Here is a 24,588-nt window from a genome sequence, read left to right as displayed (position 1 = left end):
TACTTTGTTTTTCCTACTTTTGAAGACTTCAGTGGTTGAAAGTGGAGAGTCCTGCACAGAACAGGTTTTCTCAGCTTACACTGTGTGAGCTTTGGGCTGGTTGAAGCTGGGGATCAACATCCATCCATCCTGCTCCTTCCACTCCATGTACACATCTAAACAGGTAACAAAATTCTTCTGAATCCAATCCAAATTCAACCCAACCTAAGAGCACATTCAAACAAAAGGCTTGGGCCACCCTGCTCCCCCTGTTCAAATCCCTTTACAGACTGGGAAACTCAAGACTTGTAAATCCAGTTGCTACCATGATGCTGACCACTGACCAACACTTTACTGAAGAACTCCCGGGTGTGACTAGTACCTTCTGTAAGTGCATATCAGACAGCTTCTCCTGAGGAGTAATGCTCAGTAAAGCTTTCCCTTGGATAAATAGCTATCAGAAAAAGCTTCTTTATTGGGAAAAAAAGGATTATTAGTTGCTATGCAACACCATTTGAAATGTCTACTGGGAATTGAGCACATTATGGCCTTGGCCCCCTTCCAAACTGAAAATGAGTGCCTATGCCAATTTCTGGCAATGCTGCTTTAACAAAAGAGCTGTAAAAAGGCCAACGCTGACATATATAGCTTGCCGGTCCTAACAATGAATTCCCAAGGCAGCTGATACTGATGGTCCACTGCTCACAACATAATACTGGTGTGCGCACAATCTTGAAATGTAATTTGAAAATGAACAGTCCATAATTTGCGCTACTCAGTTAAGCAAACTTTGAGTACATGGTAGGCTTGGACGATCTAGGACAATTTAGATTGATTGTTTTTCATTGCGCAGCTATTATTTTGTATTCATGTTATATTGTTATGTATTTTATTTATGATGTCTTATTTATTCTTCTGTACAGCACTTTGGTCAACTTTGGTTGTTTTAAAGCTCTTAACAAATAAAGTTGGATTGGATTGGATCGCTAGTATTATCAAATCATTCAATCATGGTTACTCAAGATTGCCAATATGCAATCTGATCACCAGTCTGACAGGCTGGCTACATCAAACACGTAATTGGACATAACATACTATGCATATGCTTCTCCATTCATCAATGAAACTGGCTACACCGGCCTGGCTGTCCTGACTCCTGCTTGGTTAACTTGCAGCACGAAGTGTTTTGTGTCAATTCCAGTTGACGATGCTTCTGAGTCGCTGACAGCATCTTGCTTTGGAAGCTTGACTCTCATCAGTGTGGGCTGACCTAACCTTAATTTAGGTTTCGTCCCCTGGCAGCAGCCAGGAAGCCACGGAGGCTGGGTGACTGTCCTAAAGAAGCATAGCCAGTGTTGCCAACTTAGATTTAGCGACTTCTTTTTTTTTTTAAGCGACTAGCAACAAATCTACAGCTTTCTATAAAAGAGATGCCAGTATTGTCCGGCGAGCATGCAAGATCTTTCTTTCTTGGGGCCACCACAGGAGAGGTGCGGGGGCCAGCCGCCTGCTTGTAGGGTAGATGAGAGACAGCTGGATGGGACGGCAGAAAGATGAAGAATTTTTTGTTTGTTAAAAGTATTATTTTTTAATATATCTGACTAATAATTATAATATAAGTGAGTTTGTGATTATTTGGATTTCTATTTTTTTTTATCTACCTTGCTCTTGATTTCTGCACTGCTGCACCTGACAACTACTCAACAGTATGCAAATGCAAATGAGCGTATTGTCAGGGTTGGCCAAGTGCTGAGGTAAGAAAAGGATTCTGGACCCAAAATGCACGACACGACAGATGCAGGTGTAGAATTTATTAAAACAGAAAACAATCCAGCTTACGTGAGTCTTTAGAATCCAAACAAGGCAGAAATTCCAAAATAATTACTGGACTCCTCAATGGCATCAAAAGGTCCAACACAAGGGGTATGTAGAAAACAGGAACAGGAACAAGTAGGTTGACTCGTCAATGACGAAGACATGCCAAGGGCTGAACAGAACAGGACAATAAAGGTCCCATGACACATGAAACAAAACACTACAAAATAATACAGGAAGTAAAGCAAGCAAAACATACAAGATGAGAACAAATAACAAGGAAACAGGAATGAATCAAAACACAGGGCAAGAGTTAACACAGTAAAACAGGAAACATGACAATAGGAACCCACAACCCTAACACGTGTTGCATCTCATTTTAGGCAGGGAGTGCATGAATGTGTTGCACAAATGTTGCTGGACAGAGGTGTGCATGTTTAACAAAACCAAAATATTTGTTTGTATACATTCAATTCAGTTGAACTTTATGTATAGTGTCAAATCATAACAAGAGTTATCTCAAGACACTTTACAGATAGTAAAGGTCTATTCCTTTTAGGGAGAAACCTCGGACAGGCTCAGGCTCTTGGTAGGCGGTGTCTGACAATGCCGGTTGAGGGTGATATGTACTGAATATTTCCAGTGGTCTGTCGAGAATACTGCCACCTGACCTCAGATGCAGCATCAGAAGGTTTAAACACAAAAAAACAACATACAGAAAATGCTGAGCAGTATCAGTATTGCTGTGCAGACTCCTCAGTCAGTCTGTCTTTACCTAGCTGTCTCTCCTCCTCCCAGGCCTCCTGTCTGTCTCTCAGACACTTTGACACAACAACTTCTTGATGCCTCTCAAATTGGCCGTTGCTGCTGTCATATAGCCAGATGTATTGGGGAAGAATAAAGCTGTGTCAGTTAAAGAGTCACAGCAACAAAGACAGGTCTTCGAGTGACTTGAAGTGTGTGTGTGTGTGTGTGTGTGTGTGTGTGTGTTTGTGTGATAAAGAGGCTCTTACCTGCTTGAAAATTAAGCAATTTTCTGTAACATCACAGGAGTCACTGAGTGACAAGCTTAAGTGTCAAAACTACAAAGCTCTCACATGAAGATGCTCTGAAAGGAATAAGATGGCAATTTAGAGTTCTTCCTTATTTTTTTTCTTTTATGTTCCATCATGCTGTGGAGAAAATGGGAATGTATTCATTATGAAATTATCTATGAAATCATAGCATGGGAGGTACGAGGATTGAGAGGAGAAGTTATTGTGCTGAACAGGACTTTAGGTCTGTGAGAATGTTTACTGATTATACATATTTAGCCCTGGCTTTTTTGGCTGCTGTTTGGAAATTAGCCACACAGTTTTTTTGTTGTTTGTTTTTTAGATTTTTTTGGGGCATTTCAGCCTTTATTGGAAAGAACAGATAGATATGAAAGGGGTGAGAGAGGGCGATGACATGCAGGAAATCGTCTTGGGTCGGACTCAAACCTTGGACCTTCTGCGCGAGGTATACACCTCCATATATGTGCGCCTGCTCTACCAACTGAGCTTACCCAGCCACAGCCAGTCAGTTTTTAAATATTTCAAAGGAAACTAAGAGGTGATTTCGCAAATATACCATCTTTGTATAGGTCAATTCAATTCAATTTTATTTATAGTATCAAATCATAACAAGAGTTATCGAGACACTTCACAGATAGAGTAGGTCTAGACCACACTCTATAATTTACAAAGCCCCAACAATTCCCATAATTCCCCTAAGAGCAAGCATTAGCAGTGGCTATTGCGACAGTGGCGAGGAGAAACTCCCTTTTAGGAAGAAACCTTGGCAGACCTACACTCTTGGTAGGCGGTATCTGACGGTGCCGGTTGGGGTTATGATGAACAGTGGTGTAATAGTCACAATAAAGATAATGAAACAGGACTTCCGGTGACGTCAGAGAGATGGCAAACGCTTGAAAGTGAAGCTCCGTCGGATTTTTGTAATAAATCCCGATTTACATTCGGTTATATTCAGAGCTTTTTGGAATGAGTACAGCAACGAGACACAAGAATATCTCCAAAAATGAAAACTCAAGAGAAAGAGACGATAAGAAACGATCACCTAGCCCTGATAGGCCTGCTAAATCTAGCCCGCGTGCTCCCAAACTTACTGAAGAATTGAAATCGTTAAGAAAATAAAACCAAAAGGGGCATAAACAAACAAGAATATTGCTGACAAAAGTGGAGACCTCGATTGAGTTGTGTACTGGTATGTGGTGTATTGTCTGAGGTGCTGTTAAGGACTTTTGTATTCATTTTAACTTTGCTGTTTTGTTTTTTATATGTAAATGAAAAGTTCAATAAAAACACAGTTAAAAAAAAAAAAAAGATAATGAAACAGTGACTACAATGGTAGTCGTAGTAGTTCATGTCATAGCCGGGCATAGCAGGGCGTTACGGGATGTAGTGTGGCACAGCAGAGCATGGGTGGACGCGGCAGGACGCAGCAGGACGAAGAGGAGACGAGAATCGCAGAGCGTAGCAGGGTGTAGCCGGTCCACAGCGACAGCTGCACCCAAGACCCAGATCTTGGTGTCACCCTAATCCGAGGCGATGATCCGGGCGAAGAAGAAACATAAGGACTCCGGGGTGTAAACTCCCCAGAGCTAGGTTAGTAACGCTAACACAAATTTCTGGGACAGAATGCAAATAAAAGGAAACAAAAGAAAAGAGAGAGCAGCTCATTGTGTCATAAGAAGGAAGGAACTTCCCCGGCAGTCTAGAATTATAATAGCATGACTAAGAGAGGCAGGTTTAAGATAAGTACCTGGTCGGGCTAGAACTCTCCCCAACTGGATCGGGCTGTACTGGCCTGCCTCCCCCTAAGGCGGTAGTACTCCTCCTGAAGGGAAAAGGACTTTTTGTTGTTGTTCAAACACATCATTTGTGAGTTGCAATCTTCTCTCCTGCAGGGATGCTGACGGAGCAGTTGCGGTGGATGGGAATGGTGTTTGATCCGCCGGGCTATCCTGAGTAGCAGCTGCAGATGGTTCAGGCAGCAATCTTGTTGGCAAACTTGATGGGCCCGGTTCTTGTGATGGCTCCATTCTACAGAAATACATAGGCCTAGTTTAATTATTGTTTTGATTAAATTAATTTAATACAATGAGCATGGATAACACATGAAATGGCTTCTGCAATGAATAAACACTGTTGATATGAATAACCCTGTGTCCTACCTTTGCTGCATTTCAAGGGCCTGCATCATTGACGTGTCAGTGCCTGTTGGCAGCCCGGTGACACTGACCTCAGAGTGTCCCAGGACTTGAAAGACAGTGTCGGCCACCTGGGACAGCCGCTTTGCAGGTGGTCCACCCCCTAGAAAGAAACAGTCAATGAACACAGTACTTAGGCATGTAAATTAACTTTGCCAGCAGGAGCAAGTTGCCAGATTATGTGGTAGGCTATAGTATTTTGCTCACCTGTGAGTGAGGATTCCCGCTTGTGTGCTGCAATCTCATCTTTTGCCTTGGACTGCAGCACATACCACCTTTTCTCACAATCGTCGCCTGTCCGCACCACCAGTGGAAAAGAGGCATTGATTGTTTGGGATATTGTGTCCCAGGCGCGCCTCTTGCCTTGGCTAGTGACAGTTGGGCCAAATTTTCCTCGTAACATACCTTTATGTTCGTTCACCAACTGGGCCAGCAACAAACCTTGCTCCTCAGTCCAGTTCGGCTTGCGATTCCTTTTTTTCTCCATTTTCTGTGTTTGTAGGATATTTGTTAACAAGCCTTCATAAATAGACCAGCCAGCAATCACAGACATTGATAAAAGCTGAGCCGTGTTACCCTCGTTAAGACCACTCTGAGTTGTAACGTTGCAATTTCTACTTCATTAAGGACAGCCCCTTGAGATTGGCCATCTTGTTTTCAATGGGGTCCATATGGGAGTGAAAGTACAAAATATGCCAGCTAAGATTTTAATATGAGCAAATAAGACACAAATCATTATTTGAACAGGGTGTAATGAGCTTAAGTTTTCACATATTTTAGATTCTAATGTTAAGCTATAACCCCTACAGCTTACTATTCATTTTCCAGATATTTTCTTGAATGTGAAATATTATTTACAATTACAGTCTGCATAAGATTAGAGTGTATAATTATGTTTATTGATTTGAGGGTACATCCTTTGCTCATTATCACCAAAAGTTCAGTTTCATCAAACTTGTAGGATCAACCAATCACGGCTTTTGAAATGATGACTCATACCTTCACTGAAAATGTTCTGGAATCACTTCTAAGCTAAAACTCCTGGCAAGGAATTTTTAGGTTAAGTTAGGAGCTCTCTGAGAGGATTCTCAGAATCTTTAGGGATACGGGCCCAGAGATACACCAGAACAACGTATGCTCAAGAGAGGAGCCGTTTTCGGGTTCAGAGCAATGATTAAAACACTGGATTTAAGAGATCTTACCTCACTGAAATACGTCCGCCAACCTACTAACATTATTCAAACACCTAAGAAGGCTGACAGCGGAGCTACGTTCAGTCGCCCACTTTTCTACAACAACCTAACTTAAAAGTGGCAAAGGTAGTGTTTATACAACTATCTTACAACTATTTTGTTTTGAAATGGAAACAATGTTAACGTTGTTTGTATGTGTATTCATTTGATTGAAGTTTATTTTACTACTTTGCAGTTTGCACAATAAAAATTGTTTATTTAGATTCTGTAACTGTTTCATGCATTCTCCTTCATATAACATTATTGTATAATGTTGCCATCCCTTTAGTAATCAAAGCTTTTAGTAAACATGCTGGATACCAGATTGTCAAGGGGTGTCTAGAAGCAAAGGGCCACCATGTACAATGGACCAGACACAAGGGTCCCTATCTTGCACTCAGCGCAATTACCTTTGTACACCGACACATGTATCATTCCTATTTTGCACCTGACGCACAGCGGACTTTTCCCTCCACAGACGCACGTTGGTAAATTAGGGAATGTATTTGCGCTCCCAGGGGCGTTTCAGAAAACAATTCCGCCACAGACCAGGAAAAATCTAGTCTAAAGTCAGTGGCGTTAGTCTAAATTCAGTGGCGCGTTGTTCAGATGCTATTTTAGGGGCGCATGCTTTGCCATAATGTAGCGTGTGCACAACGCGCATACACTTTGCTTCTCTCATCTACACGGACGCAGCAGTTTCCAGCAGTCCCATTTTTGCAAACCATACATAATAAAAAATATTACTGAAAATGCGCTTCAGGTGTTTGGATAGGTCAGGAGGCACATTACAGTACAGTCCTCAAAAAGTCGCAGCATTCTTTGTGGCTTGTGTTTTACACAACATTTCCATGAATCATGGATGTGTTGATGATGTAACCCTTTCACCATAGGCTCGTAATATGAAAAAACACTTTATGCAGCAATCACAGCATTATACCCTTGGACTACTTGATAAAATAGTGAAAGAGACATCTCAGTGTATAATAAATCTGTCTAGGGTAGCTATGACTCTTGTTATGACTTTACTAACTAATGAGAGGCTAGGGGAACAATCCTGATTTAATAACAAAAACAATACTAACTCAATATATATGAATTAACCTGGTTTTACAGTATAATGAGAAACAACACAAATACAATATCTCTGTTCAACTTTGTATTCACGGAATGCAGGATTCAATTCACATTAATACAGAATCACAATATGAAAATAAAACAGTAAATAGAAAGACCCAGGTCGTTTAGTTTTTAGTATTTTTGTACCTGAGTGCACTCTTTGTTTTAGTTCATTCCTTTAGCAAGCTTGCATTAAGTTTCGTTGGCGCGCTTAAAGTTGGAGCTCAGAAAGAAAAGAAAAGCTAGGCCACCAGTAGGCCTACCTACTATGATGATAATACTTACTGATTTCAATAAATGTAATGCACATTGACATAAAGCAAAGAAAAGTTATGCATTATATCAATAACCCACATATTTAAGAACAGAGAAAAATACAAAATAACTGATGTGAATCAGGTTATTACAATGACATTAATGAGGAAATATTAGAGGACTTAAGGAGACGTGATGTTGAACTACGGTGGGATTGGACACTCCGGCGGTGGAGCGGGTGGATGGAGATGGAGTGGGGGGAGGAGGAAGGGACAAAACAGGAGCAGGTGGTGCGTTTGGAGGCCCACGCTCCATGGCTGGAGATGCACCCAAGAGGCCGCAGCAACATCGCCACCTGGTCAAGACGGGCCTTTATTACTTTGCCGCATCCCGGACAGCTCCCGCTGGCATGCGGCAGGCAAATCCGCCGTCATAATAGCAATCTGCCATGGAACAAGCACGCCTGCTCTTAAAGGGAATGTGAGATGACTCTCTGATTGGTGTATTGCACATTACGCCCAAACCACACCTAGCTACTTCAGACCAACCCATTTTAGATTTGCGTCAGGCGCAAGAGTCATTTATCCCGCCGGTATAATAGCAACAGCGCCTTTTTTTCAGCAGATATAACATGGTGATATTCGCATGCATTGATGGCTACTCGAGGAAGGTAAGTTTCCTACTGTAACAAAGTACATATTCATGAAAATATTGCTGGTATGATCCATTTTTGGTAGGGTGTCCATTTTATGACAATCCCATTAGTATGTCCGTTTTCCACCCTCTAGATCGTGTCCCTCAATGTTGGATCCAACAACACAGCGAGTACTGCGCTTCAGTTTTCTCTGGATGGAGTGAGGAGATTTGGATGGCCTTACAAGTGAGTAATTCTGCAGTAAATTTATTTAGAATTATGGTTCTCCTAGTATCCTTTAAGCAATAAAAATGATTTGTCAGCCGTTTATGAAACATAAGGATTTTATTCAATGCTGCATTTAGTTTTCATGAACCTGTGTGAGGAAATGATCCAGTAATTTTATTAAAGTTTTGTGGATTCAGGTAGGGCTGTGACGATAACCGCATCACCGCAATACCGGCGGTGACGTGCCACTACCGCGGTGATGACATCACCACCGCCATCACCGCATTTTTTTTTTTTTTTTTTTACTTTTTGCTGTCGAAGGTTACAGGAGAACACATGTCGTGTGATATTAAATATTATGAAAGCAACAATCATTGTTTAGTTATCCTCATCGACAGTGTAGGAGCCACATAGTGTATGTTGTTTATGGTCTCATTTATATTATTTATTGATTATTGTGTTGTGCACTTGTATTGTAGGTGGTGGGCGTTTTCATCGCGGTTTGAGCGGAAGTTATAACCTATTTGTTTGCTTCACCTGATCACCTGGTGAGCCTGGGAGCGAACACTTTCTGTTGACCAATGTTGCGGCTGAAAGCGGTCCAACATAGCGCTGCCGCGAGGGACTAAACACTGAGAGACGCATAAACACACTGACGCGCTCAAGGATTGTATTGCAAGGATTTATTCCGCCACACTAACATGCAAATTTCAACTCACAAAGTAACTTTACATTTGGTAACTGCAGTGCTAGTTGTATTTTACGTGTGGAGGAATAAATCATTGCAATACAATCGTGAGCGCGTCACAGTGTGTTTATGTATCTCTCGGTGTACTTTGTTGTATTCTCTCCTATTTGAAGAGGTTATGGAGAGAAAAAAAAACTTGTATTATTGATTTTTATTTGATTATTATTATAATTATTATTATTACTACTAGCCTACTTCTACTACTACTACTACTACTACTACTACTACTACTACAGGTAACGTTTATTATAATACACAGTTGGGAAGGCAAAGACATTTCTCGGTTTGCACGGTTAAATTTCAGCCTGGATGCACGTTTTGTAGCCTAAACAGAGCAGCTCATGTTGGTAGTGAGAGCAACAAGTTAGCGGAGTGCCGAGTTGCCCTCTCTGCTCTCTGTCTGCTCAGCTGCTAGACCGCTGTGCTGCGAAGTGTCTGCACTTGCCATTGTCGGCTAACAATTACTTTATTTTTTTAACTTTATCGACAATAGAGCTTTCTGAACTGTCTGTGGAATAGATCAACGGAGAGGAGAAAAGTCAACGCGGCCTTAAATGACAGCAAGACACAGTAAAGACTCTTGACATTGAGCCTAAATGGAAACACTGCAATCTTTTTATACTTTTTATGCATATGACTGCAACATATGTTGTTGGTTTAAGCCGATGCTTTTTCGGGGGTAACGCTATTCACTCTACTGGCAGTATTGACAACAGATAAAGCCACCGTGTCTTGAGAAGCTTGTCGTTTTATTATTCACGTTTAACTCATACACTACTCTCCGTTACCGCTCGCTCTCCTTGCGTGACCACACGAGCACTGACATCACACACTTAAGGCACCCTGCTATTCTTGCTCTAACTTACGCTACTCTCTTAACCGCCATACCGCGGTGATACGTTGCTTCTTCACCGCGGTAAGAAAAAAACTATACCGTCACATATGGAGCTAAATCAGGGCCAAATGTTTTGTTCATTTGAAAAAAATATATATAGTTGAAAAAATAAAGCTTGAAATTGAAAATTTAAGTTTTGGTCAAAACTTGGAAAAAATAAAACCATGTATTCAAACTTAAAATAAGTGTACCAATTTTTCTTTCAGTTTGAATAAAATATAGATTAAATTCTGGAATTATTTTGAATAAATTATAAATTTTCATTTTTCACTTTAATATTTGTTTTCAGTTCCACATTTCATGTTTTCAGATTCAAAACTTATTTTTTTTACGCCTTCAAATCTTTTTTTTTTCGGTTTCAAATCTTTTTTTTTTTCGTTTTCAGATCTGTTTTTCACTTTCAGATAATTTTTTTCGGTTTCAGACTTTTGGCCCTGATTTTGCGTGGGGGGCGTGGCTTCAACTCAGAGGGGCGTGGTATTATGAGTGACAGCCTAACAACGAAGGCAGAAGACTCCTCTGTCATGTTGACTTCAGGAAATGGTGTTACTGTGAGAACTATGACTGAATGCTTTCTATCCACTATATACATGTGATGTTTACTTAATAAACTGATGCAAGTGACAAAGTTCCATTTAAAAAATTGTATTGGACAACACATGGTACCAATTACACTATAAGAGCAATAAACTGATTGTGCAGTTCGGCAGGAACAATGACTTCTCCCACTTCCATGTATGACATTGAATGTAGCACCACAGTATTCACTCGGCAGTCAGCATAGCGTCCGCTCCGCCAAAGGCAACCTGCTGGCGCAGCCCACAGGTAAGACATGTGAAAGATATTAGCCTTTTTGAATAGATACTTTGGGACATTATCCCGCAGTGGCATTTTTTTTTTTGTCATTAACACATAAAGGGAAAATAGGTGGACAGCTGGAAATGAAGCATCGCTAGCACAAAAATTAGCATTAACTAACGTTAGCTTCACACTAGCTGGTGTTTTGACACCAATTTTAGTGTCCAGCTCAAGTTTTTTGACTTTAACGTGTAGTGGTCTTTGTTAACCTCTGTTTGTCAGAATGACCATAACTCGACAGTGGCTGCCTGCAGCCGTACAGCCTTATAAAACATATAATATAAAAATGTAAATGGTCTACATATAATGTAAAACATTATAGATAACTAACATTGCTAGTGTTACCTTTTCATGGTTCGTTTAAACAACATAACTTGTCCTGGTCCGCTTTGTTAATCAATCAATCAATCAAAGCTTTTATTACGGACACACACGGTCCAGAAAACAGACAGTAAGACATACAAATACAAAAAGACAAGTTAGTGTATTCTGATACTTAAGTTAGGCTGTGGTAGAAGCCTTCAAAGTTTGCCCACTTGGCATATTTTGTAAGGCATAACTGTCATGCTGTTACATGTAACGTTATAGTGTAAAACGTAATTTATCAGGTCAGAGCATTAATGTAAAGTCATATTTGTCTACTCTATAAAAGGAGACCTTCTTCACTGCAGCCAGTGTCAAGTTATGGTCATTCTGACAAACCGAGGTTAACAAAGACCAATACACGTTAAAAAAAAAAAAAAACTTGAGCTGGACACTGAAATTAGTGTAAAAACACCAGCTAGTGTGAAGCTAACGTTAGTTAATGCTAACTTTAGTGCTAGCGATGCTTGATTGCCAGCTTTGTCCAGCTGTCCACCTATTTTCCTTTTTATGTGTTAATCACAAAAAAAAATGCCACTGAGGGGATAACGTCGCAAAGTATCTATTCAAAAATGCTAATATCTTTCACATGTCCTACCTGTGGGCTGGTGCCAGTGAATACTGTGGTGCTATAAGTCATACATGGAAGTGGGAGAAGTCATTGTTCCTGCTGAACTGCACAATCTGGCACAGTTTATTGCTCTTATAATGTAATTGGTACCATTTGTTGTCCAAAACATTTTTTAAATGGAACTTTGTCACTGGCATCAGTTTAAGTAAAAATCACATGTATATAGTGGATAGAAAGCATTCAGTCATAGTTCTCACAGTAACACCATTCCCTGAAGTCAACATGAAAGAGGAGTCTTCTGCCTTCTTTGATAGGCTGTCACTCATAATGCCACGCCCCTCTGAGTTGAAGCCACGCCCCCACGCCAAATCAGGGCCAAAAGTCTCAAACCGAAAAAAAATATCTGAAAGTGAAAAACAGATCTGAAACCGAAAAAAAAAAAAGATTTGAAGCCGTAAAAAAAAAGATTTGAAGCCGTAAAAAAAAATAACTTTTGAATCTGAAAACATGAAATGTGGAACTGAAAACAAATATAAAAGTGAAAAATGAAAATTTATAATTTATTCAAAATAATTCCAGAATTGAATCTATATTTTATTCAAACTGAAAGAAAAATTGGTACACTTATTTTTAGTTCAAATACATGGTTTTATTTTTTCCAAGTTTTGACCAAAACTTAAATTTTCAATTTCAAGCTTTATTTTTTCAACTATATATATTTTTTTTGAATGAACAAAACATTTGGCCCCGATTTAGCTCCATAGTCACAGCCCTAGTTACAGGGTAAGCGGTGACCAGGGTGTTGAAAATGTCAGCATTGCCCAGATGATGTTCACTGTGAGAGGCACAGGACATGGAAGCTTTATAAGTGGAAAAAGCGTGCACAACCAGAGGTGAAGTATTCTATTTGCAGAATGATTATCAAATTACCTCAAATCCAAGTAGGTACATGACATGTCTTGTTATTGTTGCCCTTCAGTGTGATATTTACTCCAGTTGAATTGCTGTTTGGCTATTATTTTACATAGTTTGATTGACCCATGGGGAACTTTTCTATGTATGAATTGTAGAATCAAACGTCTATGGAGGACGTTTGGACAGGAGCTACACACGTTTACTACGACATATAGTACGGCACAGCCTGGAGGAAGATGGATCCCTCGACATCTTGGATAAACTTCATCTCTTCTGTGCTCAGTACACCTTCCTCCCCAGACTCAAGGCTGATTTGGCCAGGTTTTCTGCTGGATGGAATGATCATCCTATCAGGACAGAGGGCTTCCTTTCCCCAAACCAGCTGTGGAAGCTTGGGATGCTGCAGCACCCCATCAGAGAGCCAGAGATATTTGAGGAAAATGTGGCAGTTGACTAATAATGCTAATGATATTATTGTCCTGCCTCTAAATATGATTTTCTCAATCTATATACTGATGATATTATATTCTGTTGGTTTTAGGGAATCCAAATTGAGGATATTGATTGGGAGAGCTCAGGGATCTCTCATGATAACTCTGCCAACCAAGGTGTTAGCATGCCAGAAATGGAATGTCCATTGAAGACCGAGAACATTGAAACTACGCCTTGCCATTGATCCCCTTTCTCATTCATATAGTTTTGGAAGAGACCTTTATTTGAACACACTCGCACATGCCTACCTACTTCACCATCATTGACAGTCGTGTCTGTGCCAATCAGAGGACTAAAAGCTTTTAATAATTCATGATGATTCATGATTGCACAAGTCCAGTCTAGGACCCCATGTATCCAGGCACCTTATAGTCCACCTTCCATTCACAGCAAACTAAATAGTTAATTGAAACTAAATAAATAATAACAAAATGTCACAAAATTTTGTATTTTGGGGGCGGCCTCTAACTAAACCAGTAAGAGCGTGCGCCCCATGTAGGCGGAGTCCTTTGCAACGGCGCAGGTTCGAATCCGACGTGTTGCCCTTTGCTGTGTGTCATCCCCCATCTCTCTCCCCCTTTAATGTCTATCCACTGTCTATCAAATAAAGGGAAAAAGCCCCCCCAAAAAAATCTTTAAAAAAAATGCTTCAAAATGTATTTATTTTTTTATCGGACACCCTAACATTCATTCATTCTGTCAAACTGACACAGCCACAGGGAGGAGGGAAAAAACACAGTGAAGGACAAATTCTCTGACAAACATTTTAATGGTGCAATGTACATATGGAAATGCTGTCTCAGGGTCCCGCAAACTTATCTCAGTTATTACTTGTCTCCTGCTAGTTATACTACAGCACTTACTTAAAAAAAAAAGTTAAATTAAAAAATATTTTTGTTGCATCTCTTTTCGGTGTTGTAATTTGTAGACGGCCCTAAGCACTCGTCTTACTGCCGGCAGCAGCAACAACAGCAGAGAGCAGAAGCCAGCAGGCAAGTGTTCATAAACTTCTGATGTACTTACAAACTTTCCAATCCATCGTTTTATGAGTACATAACCTATATGTACTAGTGTAGAAGTTTGGTGTCATTTCGGGCATTATTAGTGGGGTCATTTACCAGATACAAACGTGGGTCCATTAGCCCCTGCGCTAAGCTATTCAGCTGATAACGCTACTCTACGCTAACTCTCCCAATGTTAGACCCAGGTGAAAAAAGCTTCTCGGGGGGTGTTTGGCTCGAGGTCATGGTGCAAAGGATCCTAGGGGGACATTACTCCGAACCATCACTTTAAGTTCACTCAGGACTACCTGGGAGGGGGCCCTGCTGTAAAAAGTAACATTCCCTCTTATTGGATGTTGTGATATTTGGAGGTGTACTCACCCACTCAACAGGAATTATACCCACTATTAAGCCCCACATTCTACCTACTCCAGGATAGATTATTTTTTTATGCCCAAGAGTGATTATTATAGGGTGCGGGAATGTAGAATTGGAGTAGCTGACGTCTCTGACCATAGTGCACTATATCTAAGAGTTCAACTAGAAGGTAGGAGGCGGAATACAGGGTGGAGGTTAAATATAAGCTTATTAAATAACAAAGCAGCTGTAGAACAAATTAAATCAGATATAAGAGAATATGTGAAGATTAATGACAACGGGGAGGTGGATCCATCTATACTATGGGACTCACTGAAGGCAGTGACTCGTGGCAAATTGATTGCCTTAACAACGTCAAATAAAAAGATGAGGGTCTTGGAATATAATAACCTTGTATTAGACCTAACTCATGTGGAGCAGCAACATAAAAATAACAGTGATCCAAAACTTTTAGTGCAAATACAACAATTAAAGAAACAGATTAATGATCTATTAGAACAAGATGTAGAGAAGAAAGCTCGTTTTCACAAACAGACATATTACGAATCAGGCCCTAAGGCAGCTAAATTACTCTCCCGACATTTACGTAAACAACAAGCGGATAGTAACGTAAACAACAAGCGGATAGTACCTAAGTACATATGTACATAAGTTGCGGGACCCAGAAACAAATCAACTAAAATATCATCCAGTAGAAATAGAAGCCATTTTCCTGAACTACTACAAGAAAAAACTATATACCGAAACCTCCAGTACTAAAGTAGAAGTAATGGAACAATTTCTTATCGATCTGGATTTACCTCGTATTGGCAAGAGACAAAATGATTGTATCGTAGCAGTTTTCACTGGAAGAGATAAATAATGCAATAGCCAACTTAAAGTCAACTACCTCCCCTCCTACTAAAAGCATTTAATTGGATTAAAGGAGAAGGCAAACTCCCCCCATCATGGAAAGAGGCACTTATTACAGTACTCCCAAAGGAGGCAAAAGACAGGGAATATTGCAGTAACTATAGACCTATTTCAATTCTCAACGTTGATTATAAATTGTACACAGCGATCATTGCAAAAAGACTTGAGAACCTTCTCCCGGAATTAATTGATGAAGACCATACTGGGTTTGTTAAAAACCGGGAAACAGATGACAATATCAGAAGGACACTACATTTGATAGATAGAATAGAAAAGGAAAATAAAACTGCGATACTAGTAAGCCTTGACGCCGAAAAGGCTTTTGATAGGGTTAATTGGCGTTTCCTATATCAAACGTCGAATAGATTTGGCTTTAGCGAACAATCAATAGGGATAATTAGAACACTTTATCAACAACCAACAGCAAGAATAAAATTCAACGGATCATTGTCTCAATTTTTCACATTGGAAAGGGGCACTAGACAAAGTTGTTGTCTCAGTCCCACACTATTTGCGTTTTATATTGAACCCCTGGCCCAGGCAATTCGCCAACATGGAAAATTACGAGGCCTTAAAATTGGACACAAAGATCACTTGATTTGTTTATTTTGTACTTGTCTATAAGATTCCTTTCGTATGCACTGTCTTGTACTTGGGTCATATTTCACTTGTAACAGTACAGAGGGACAGGTACCTGGTGAAGATACTCCTCACAGCAGCGAGGAAAGCAATAACCAGAAAGCCTGATTGTCCTAAACGGCAACAATGGTTTGAGGTCATACATGAAATAAGGGCAATGGAAAGGTTGACTTTTGTGCTGGGTTTGAGAGAAAGTTTATATGCCAAAAAATGGCAGAAGTGGACATTTTACTTGGATAAAGCATAAGGACATTGGCTCACAGCTTGTGTCTCATTGGTGGATAAAGCAACGACTTGAAATATATACATTTTAGTTCTATTTTTGTGGCTATTATCACCTTTCCTCACAGGAGCTGTTTTTATTTTCTTTTTTTTTTTTTTTTTTTTTTCTTCAAATATCACTCACAAATTGAGTGAAACTACTCGTCCGCTTGCCAAATAAGGTACAGCAGAAACAGAAGACTGAATTGGATGATTTTGAGTACACTAACCATGACCTGCGTATCTTTTCTCCATTTTTCATCTTCATGAAATATCTGTCCTTGGTAAAACGGCGGTATGATTGGCTTTGTGGGAAGTTAAACTCCTCTATCTGAACGGGACCGCTCCTAACAATATCAATTCGTTGGTCATCAGCAATATGCTCTATCTAACTATCGGCCCATATCACATCTTCCATTCCTGTCCAAGGTGCTTGGAAAAGGTATTGCTGCACAGCTACAGGAACATCTACAACGTAATTCATTGTTTGAAACATTCCAATCTGGTTTTCGTCCTGCACATAGTTCAGAGACAGCACTGTTGAGGGTTATCAATGACCTTCTTATTTCTGCAGTTTCTGGATCCCCCTCTGTGTTCATCCTAATCAACCTTTCAGCGGTGTTGGGGACCAAGAAGCTGGTTAAATCCACTGGAGTGGTTATAGTGACGTTTTCCTCAGCAAAACAAAAGTCTCAGAGTCTGTCCTAACTACACCTTAGCCCAGACGTGAGTGGCTGAGGGGGACTGGGTCATTATCGATAACTAAGATCAGGGTGTTTTCCCTTCTTTACCCTGTCTCCTTTTACTAATTATACACACACACACATACACCTACACGGACACAAGCTAGCTTGTAGCTCCCGAGCTAACGGTGCTAGCTTCACACGTGGAGTCGGCATCACCTTGTACAGAGCTAACACATGACCTAGCATACTAGGCTAAGCGTGCGCGTTGCCTAGCAACCCCCTCGGCTTCTTCAGCCCCTCCCCGTGCACGCAGCACCACTACCGCCCTCTTGAAGCTAAATAGTTTTGTGCAACTCACAGGAGTAGCCATTTTGGTTTTTGTGTTAGGACTACATTTTGACACCACCCCTCCTCTTTCGCTCACACACACACACACACACACACACACACACACACACACACAGACGTGTCCATGACACATGCTGCTTTGTTTTTGCTTTGTTTTGGTTGTGATATTGTAAAAGATACATAAGTTTATTATTGAAGGATTATTGATTAGCTACTGATAATTGTGACGTTAATAAATCTTATTATACTTAATTAGCAGTTGCTTGTGATTATTTGTGTACTTGTTGTAATAATTGCTGGTCGATCAGGTCCGTGCTTGGATTCACCCCTTCCTTTATTTCCTTTTTAAAGGATTACCACAGAAATGAGACTGTTCCACAGTTTGATTATTGGTCCCTGACTTGCAAGGTGGTGCCCCGTTTTGATTGTTTGTCAATTTGATAAAGTTATTAATAACCATATTCATAACTTTATTAATATTGATAAAACATCTTTGATAATTTGCCAATCATCAAATCTGTACCCTACGAGAATCCTACAGCAGCCTTCGATACCGTCGACCACCATATCCTCCTAAGCCGCCTCCACACTGACATTGGTCTCCATCACTACGCACCTCATACCTCGCTGACAGGACAGAGTATGTCAACTTGGGATCTGCCAGGTCCCGAACAGCTCCTGTCATTTGTGGTGTCCCCCAAGGATCTATCCTGGGACCCCTGCTTTTTATTCTATACATGTTGCCACTGGGTCGTGTCATCAGTCGACACGGTATCTCTTTTCATTGTTATGCTGATGACACTCAGTTATACCTGCGAACCGATTCATCCTCCACCCTGGTCCCTTCAGCATCATCGGCTCCCTCATCATCAGCTGCTCCCTCTTCACCATCATCTTTTGTCCTCTCTAACTGCCTGGAAGAGATTAGGGCTTGGATGAGTCATAATTTCCTCCAGTTGAACACTTCTAAAACTGAAGCCATACAAATCGGCACCCCTCATCACTCATAACCACTATCTCTTTCTCCGGTTAAGACAGCCCACTCTCAACTACTGTCACCAACCTCGGTGTGAAGCTGGACCCACAACTGACCTTTGCAAACCACATTAAATATATGTACAAAACCTGCTTTTTTCATATCAAAAACATTTCTAAACTCCGCCCCTTCCTAAATTTTTCTGACGCAGAAAAACTCGTCCACGCATTAATCTCCTCCAGGCTTGATTACTGTAATAGCCTGCTTATCGGTATACCACATAAAAAACATCAGAAACTTCAATTCATTCAGAACTGTGCTGCCCAAACTCTGATGAAAACTCGCAAATACGACCACATCACTCCCATTCTTCAGAACCTTCATTGGCTCCCCATAACCTCAAGAATTCAATACAAGATTGCCCTTGTCACCCACCATTGCATCTACAACAACGCCCCGCAATACCTCATTATCCCTCACTCATCTGACCGTAACCTCCGGTCCCAAAGCAAAAACCTCCTCAATCAGCCCCGCTCAAGACTCCGCACCATGGGAGATCAAGCCTTCTCCATCGCTGCCCCTCGCAACTGGAATTCCCTCCCTGAACATCTGAGAAAACCCCAGTCTGTGGACACTTTTAAAAAAGAGCTTAAAACTGTTTTGTTCAGGCAGGTGTTTTTAAGTTGTTTGCAGATTTTATTTTGCACTAAACTGCTCTTTTAGCTGTTTTTTATGCGTATTTTATGTATGTATTTTATCGCTTGTATTTTATTTATTTTTTTCTGTTTTTAATGCGTTTTAATGTGGTTTCTGTGGCACTTTGAGATTCTTTTATGAAAAGTGCTTTACAAATAAAATGTATTATTATTATTATTATTATTATTGTTATTATTGCTCTGGCCAGCACCCTGGGTCTGTCCCTGTAAACGGGGCTTTCTCCCTGGCATCTCCCTCACCTGTCTCGGCGGTAGGATCTTCATCATCATGTTCTTGTTCTACTAACAATGTTTGGTCATCATTATTGCCAGCAGTTTGAGTTGAAGACGGATAATCTGTATTTTGGCTAGCATCCTGTGACGGGGGTTCGGCCGCTGCTGTCACTGGTAGGGTTACAGATGCTGGACCAGAGAAAGAGGTCACTTTTGGTAGACTGAATAAAGCTTTTCTTTTGTTGTCCGGTAGCTTTCGTTTTCCAGCACCACTGGCATATGTACGTTTCATTTCCTCTTAAAATTATTTTCCTGCTCAAAATAACATTTTAACCTAACGGCACCACATAAACTACCGGTATTATACTTCAGATCGCTTAAGCCATTCGTGGGGGCGGTAAATGTCGCCATGGTAACCGCGAGTTCAACCAATCAGAGACGTCAGTGTTTTGCTTAGAATTGTGGGTAGTGTAGTATTTCTCCAGAAGATCGCAAATGACAAAGTTGATTTCATACCTTGTGGCTTTTATAGGAGCAGAAACTTTTGTTTCACAACCTCGTAGCTCGTGATCAATCTACCTTGGATGGTTTAGACATTATGGCTGAAAATCAATATCCTACGGAGAAAATGAATCTGATTTTGCTGGTCAGTTGGGGCCCCCCTTGGAGGGTGGGGCCAGTTTCAATTGAAACAGGTGAAACATAGGTAAGGCCACATCTGGTTGTAACAGCTGCGACATTAATGTACCTTGTGGAGTTTCTTTCAGAAACTTCCTTCATATCCAGCACTGTACAGCTTGTGACTGCCTTAATACCAAGTAAAAAGTTGAACTGCTCCACTCTGCCTCCAGCCTTCCCCTCTTCTGCTCCTCGGTTACCCGGCTTCCAGTGTCCCTTCCTCGAGCTCCTCGCCCTCAGCCTCCCCGTTCTCCCTGAGCTCCCTTGCCTTTCCCAGCCCCAGTCCTTGTGCCCTCACTCTGCTCCTTGCTGCCCGCCTCCTCCTAGCCTCTGGGTCTCTGAGTCCTGCGTTTGGTTCTGTTCTGTCACTCTGTGTAACAGGTAAATATGATTTAAATTATATTAAAAAAAAATTGCAATAGAAGTGACAGTAGTAGTAAAAAAAGGAATTATGTTTGATGACTTTGAAAATATTTGATAATTTCAGGCACTGACAGTGTTGTTGCTTTCAGCCCTGCATGTTATCATGGCAGTGATTTTTATGTCCAGTAGGCTTACTTAACTTGCATATAAAGTTTATATGTTATGTGTTACTATGACGTCACCAGGTGTGGGCTCTGATTTGCCCACGTGGTCCATTGAGTCTATTTAAATTGCTTCCTCGGTTCACACCGTAACATGAACATGATGAAGGTCCCAGCGACTGGAACACTGTTCTCGGATTAAACTTTATATGCAAGTTAAGAGAGTGTGCGGGAGCTCCGTCTGTTTCAGTCTGTTGCCCTTTTGGTCCTCTCCTACGCACCTGTCTGCCTCTGTAGCAGTGTTGCCAGATCTTACGAGACAAATAAGCAACCAGGCCTGTGAAAACAAGCCCAAAACAAGCAACTTTTTCTACGGAGCCCCCCTAGGTTCCGGGAAGAGAAAAATAAATAAACTGTGTGCATGATTTTACAATCCGTGGGGAAGGATTTTAAACTGTGGGTACAGATTGTCAATTTAGCCTACATCCATGTGGACAGATTGGTAAACTGTGCGCAGTTTTGCAAAACTGTACACACGGTAGTTTATTTATTTTTTCCCCCCTGAGCTTCAGGACAATGATCACAAGAGTTAGTTAAACCACCTTTTAACATTATTTAACATTAAAAAACTGATGGGATATCAAATAGTTCCCTAGAGGGAACAGGCAAGATAAACTCCTACGTTTAAATAACCTATAGAAAATATCTGCTTGACAAATTATTATGGAGCTGGGAACAAGCCCAAATAAGCAACTACACTTTAGAAACATGCCCAAAAAAACGTGACTCGCGACTACCAATATTTGTAAGCGACTTTACAGAAAACAAGCCCAAAGTCGCTTATAATAAGCAGACTTGGCAACACTGCTCTGTAGGTGTGCATACGTTTTGATTGTTTTATGTTCATTAGGCTAAATGTTGTGGCTTATGATGTTGTGTCGTATGTCCTCAGGACATGACTATGTTTCTACTAATTTATACTGTTTCTTTCAGGTGTGCTGGTGAAATCTGGGCTGCAAGTCTGGCTCAAAGTTGACCACCACCCTGCTGCCTCAAACTTTGGTGCTACAAGTACTTGTATGACGGGGAGATGCAGATTCAGCACATTTCCAAAGAGGATGTCTCTGATGCTGAGTATACATCACTTCTCTCCCAGGTATAAGGTCTTAAGGGTTTATTTTTTCAGAATTCCCAGCTGTCACAGAATTCATGGAAATCAGGGAATTTTGTAACAACATCAATACTGGGATATTTGGTCAAAGATATTGTGATATATGATTCTGATGACGGAAGCTGCCATGCAAGGCACCAACCAGACTATCAGGAGGAGTTTGGGGTTCAGTGTTTTGCTCAGTGACACACTCTGGAGGTGCTGTAACCACCCCACAATCAGGTAATGTTATTGTGTTTTATGTGCTGCTTATCCTTCTCTCTCCTCTGCTGTGTGCTGCTCCTCTGCTGTCAGTGTGTCTGTTTTGACTGACATACAGTTTATTTCTCTCATTCATTGGCTTTGTCCTCCACAGCGATGCTTGCTCTATTCATTAACTCTCTAGCTCACTCGGCCACCACCGCTCTCTCTTTCTTTCTCTCACCAGGCTGATGCTGACTTTGTCTTTGCGGCGTGCCATCCTGAGTTCAGCGAGAAGGGCTATCTGGCCTATCTACAGGACTTCTTGCAGGAGCTGGAAGCATGTAATTGCTCATTTAACTTTCTTCTTGTAAACTCTCAGTGTACTTAGTTTCTCTGTCTTACACATCTCATGAAGTTTCCATGTAGATTACATTATCATTGTAAGTACACTTATGTCAGATATTAGATTTCCAAATTCTACTTCTGTGCTGGTACAGGTAAACCATGTCCAATATTTCATTTACATGATTGTTTGCTTTATCTGTCTCTGAAAAGGTGAACATCCAGAGGTGGGTGACACAGTAGACTATCCAGGTCACCTGTCCCCCAGTACGTTTCTCCAGTGGCTCACAGGACAGGGCCACATTCCTGTCTTACTAGAAGAGAAGAGAAACTTCAGAGTCTTTGTGCAGTTCAATCACACCTGTGACATTCAGTATGGTGTACATACAGTTTGCTACACAACAGTCACCGCATGTAGTAATACAATCCGCCTGCCTGCTAAGCATATGGAAACTTCTACTGAGTTCAAACAAGTGATGACAGAGGCCTTCCATCTAGGGCAGGCATTATCTGGGGAAAACTATACAAAATGAGCTGATCACTCTTATTAGTGGAAGCTATAATACAAAGAGTAAAACAATCCCATTACTACTCTGTGATGGGATCACCCTGAAAAGTAACCAAACCCAAAACGTAACTTTCTCTCTGCTATTGGCTGCCAGGTGGCAAGATGGCGCCAGTGCGTGAGGCGGGCCTACAGCTACTCCGACTGTTGTGTGTGTTTCTGCTGCTCGTGACACTGCACATACTGTCAACACTCTGCTGGTGTATGATCGTCAAACGCTGCTAGATCTGAGAACCGCCAAAAACCTTGTCAAGTTTTATAATTATGGACATAAAACTCTGCCTCCTTTCCTATCGGACATCCCGACATACCTCTGCCGCGTTGCAGCGCCACTCCCGCGGCGAAAGCGGCACCGCCACCGGGGTAAGCGTGGTGGTTGTCTCGTGAGGCTGAGGGCCGTCGACATTCGCTGGACCCTGTCGCTGCCTGGTTGGTGTCGATGGCGGGCCCGGATGTGGTGTTCCGGCCCCGCCGACCCTGCTCTCCTCGTCTCCGCTGGCGCGGAGTAAATCTGGGGAACCTGCAGCCTCTGTTACGGGCCTCCTTGTCGGCTGTTCGCCCTGACCCGCCAGCTCTTGCCACGTTTGGCCTGGTAAACGCCAGATCGCTTGTGAATAAATCATTTATCCTTAAGGATTTCTTCGTATCCCTGGAACTGGATTTCCTTTTTATCTCTGAGACCTGGCTGAGTGTTGGTGAGTCCAGTGTTTTCGCCGACCTTTTACCAGATGAGTGCTGCTTTTTTAATTCTCCTCGGACGTCTGGCCATGGAGGAGGAATTGCGACTGTTTTTAAGAATGATTTTAAATGTAAACAGTTATCGCCGTCATCCTTCACCAGCTTTGAACTCAGTTTGTTTGAGCTGGGGCATTCTAACTCGGTTCTGTGTGCTGTGGTCTAGCGGCCACCCAAATACAAGACTTTTTACCAGAATTCTCTGTGTTTTTGGCTGATATTATGCCTAAATATGACCGGGTCCTTATTGTTGGAGATTTTAATATTCATGTGTGTTGCCCTGAAAACCCTTTGGCGCAAGACTTTTTAAACCTCATTGACTCTTTTAATCTTGTGCAGTCTGAACTTGGGCCTACACATGAACGTGGTCACACACTTGATCTTGTTTTATCTTATGGTTTGCCTGTTCTTAACCTGGTGGTCTGTGACGCTTTTTTCTCAGATCATATGCCTGTACTTTTTGAAGCTGCTGTCTGGTGTCAGAGAGTTAAACCTCGCGCTGCTGCTCGCAGATGTCGAGTTATTAACCCCTCCACTGCTGCTCAGTTCTCCGCAGTTTTCAGCCAAATCTGCGAGTCTGTGTGTGAGGATACAGAGGCTCTTAACTTATGGTTTCTCGATACCTATCAAACTGCTATAGACATTGCGGCTCCATTAAAGAACAGGCAGCAGAAAGCAAAATCAGAGCCTTGGCTGAATAAAGCTACCTGCACTGCCAGACAGGATTGTCAAAGAGCTGAACGAAAGTGGAAAAAGGACAAATTGCAAGTGTCTTTTCAAATATGGCGTTATTACCAATCCACAGTTAAAGAGGCTAAAAGAAAATATTTCTCTGACATTGTTCTTCTAAATTGTTGTAAACCTCGTGTGTTGTTTAAAGTTATTAACTCTCCTTTAAATGCACCA

This window comes from Perca flavescens, chromosome 18 (genome assembly GCF_004354835.1).
Source record: "Perca flavescens isolate YP-PL-M2 chromosome 18, PFLA_1.0, whole genome shotgun sequence".
Lineage (NCBI taxonomy): Eukaryota > Metazoa > Chordata > Actinopteri > Perciformes > Percidae > Perca > Perca flavescens.
The sequence above is the reverse complement of the archived record's forward strand: the minus strand, read 5'-3'. Positions refer to the sequence as shown.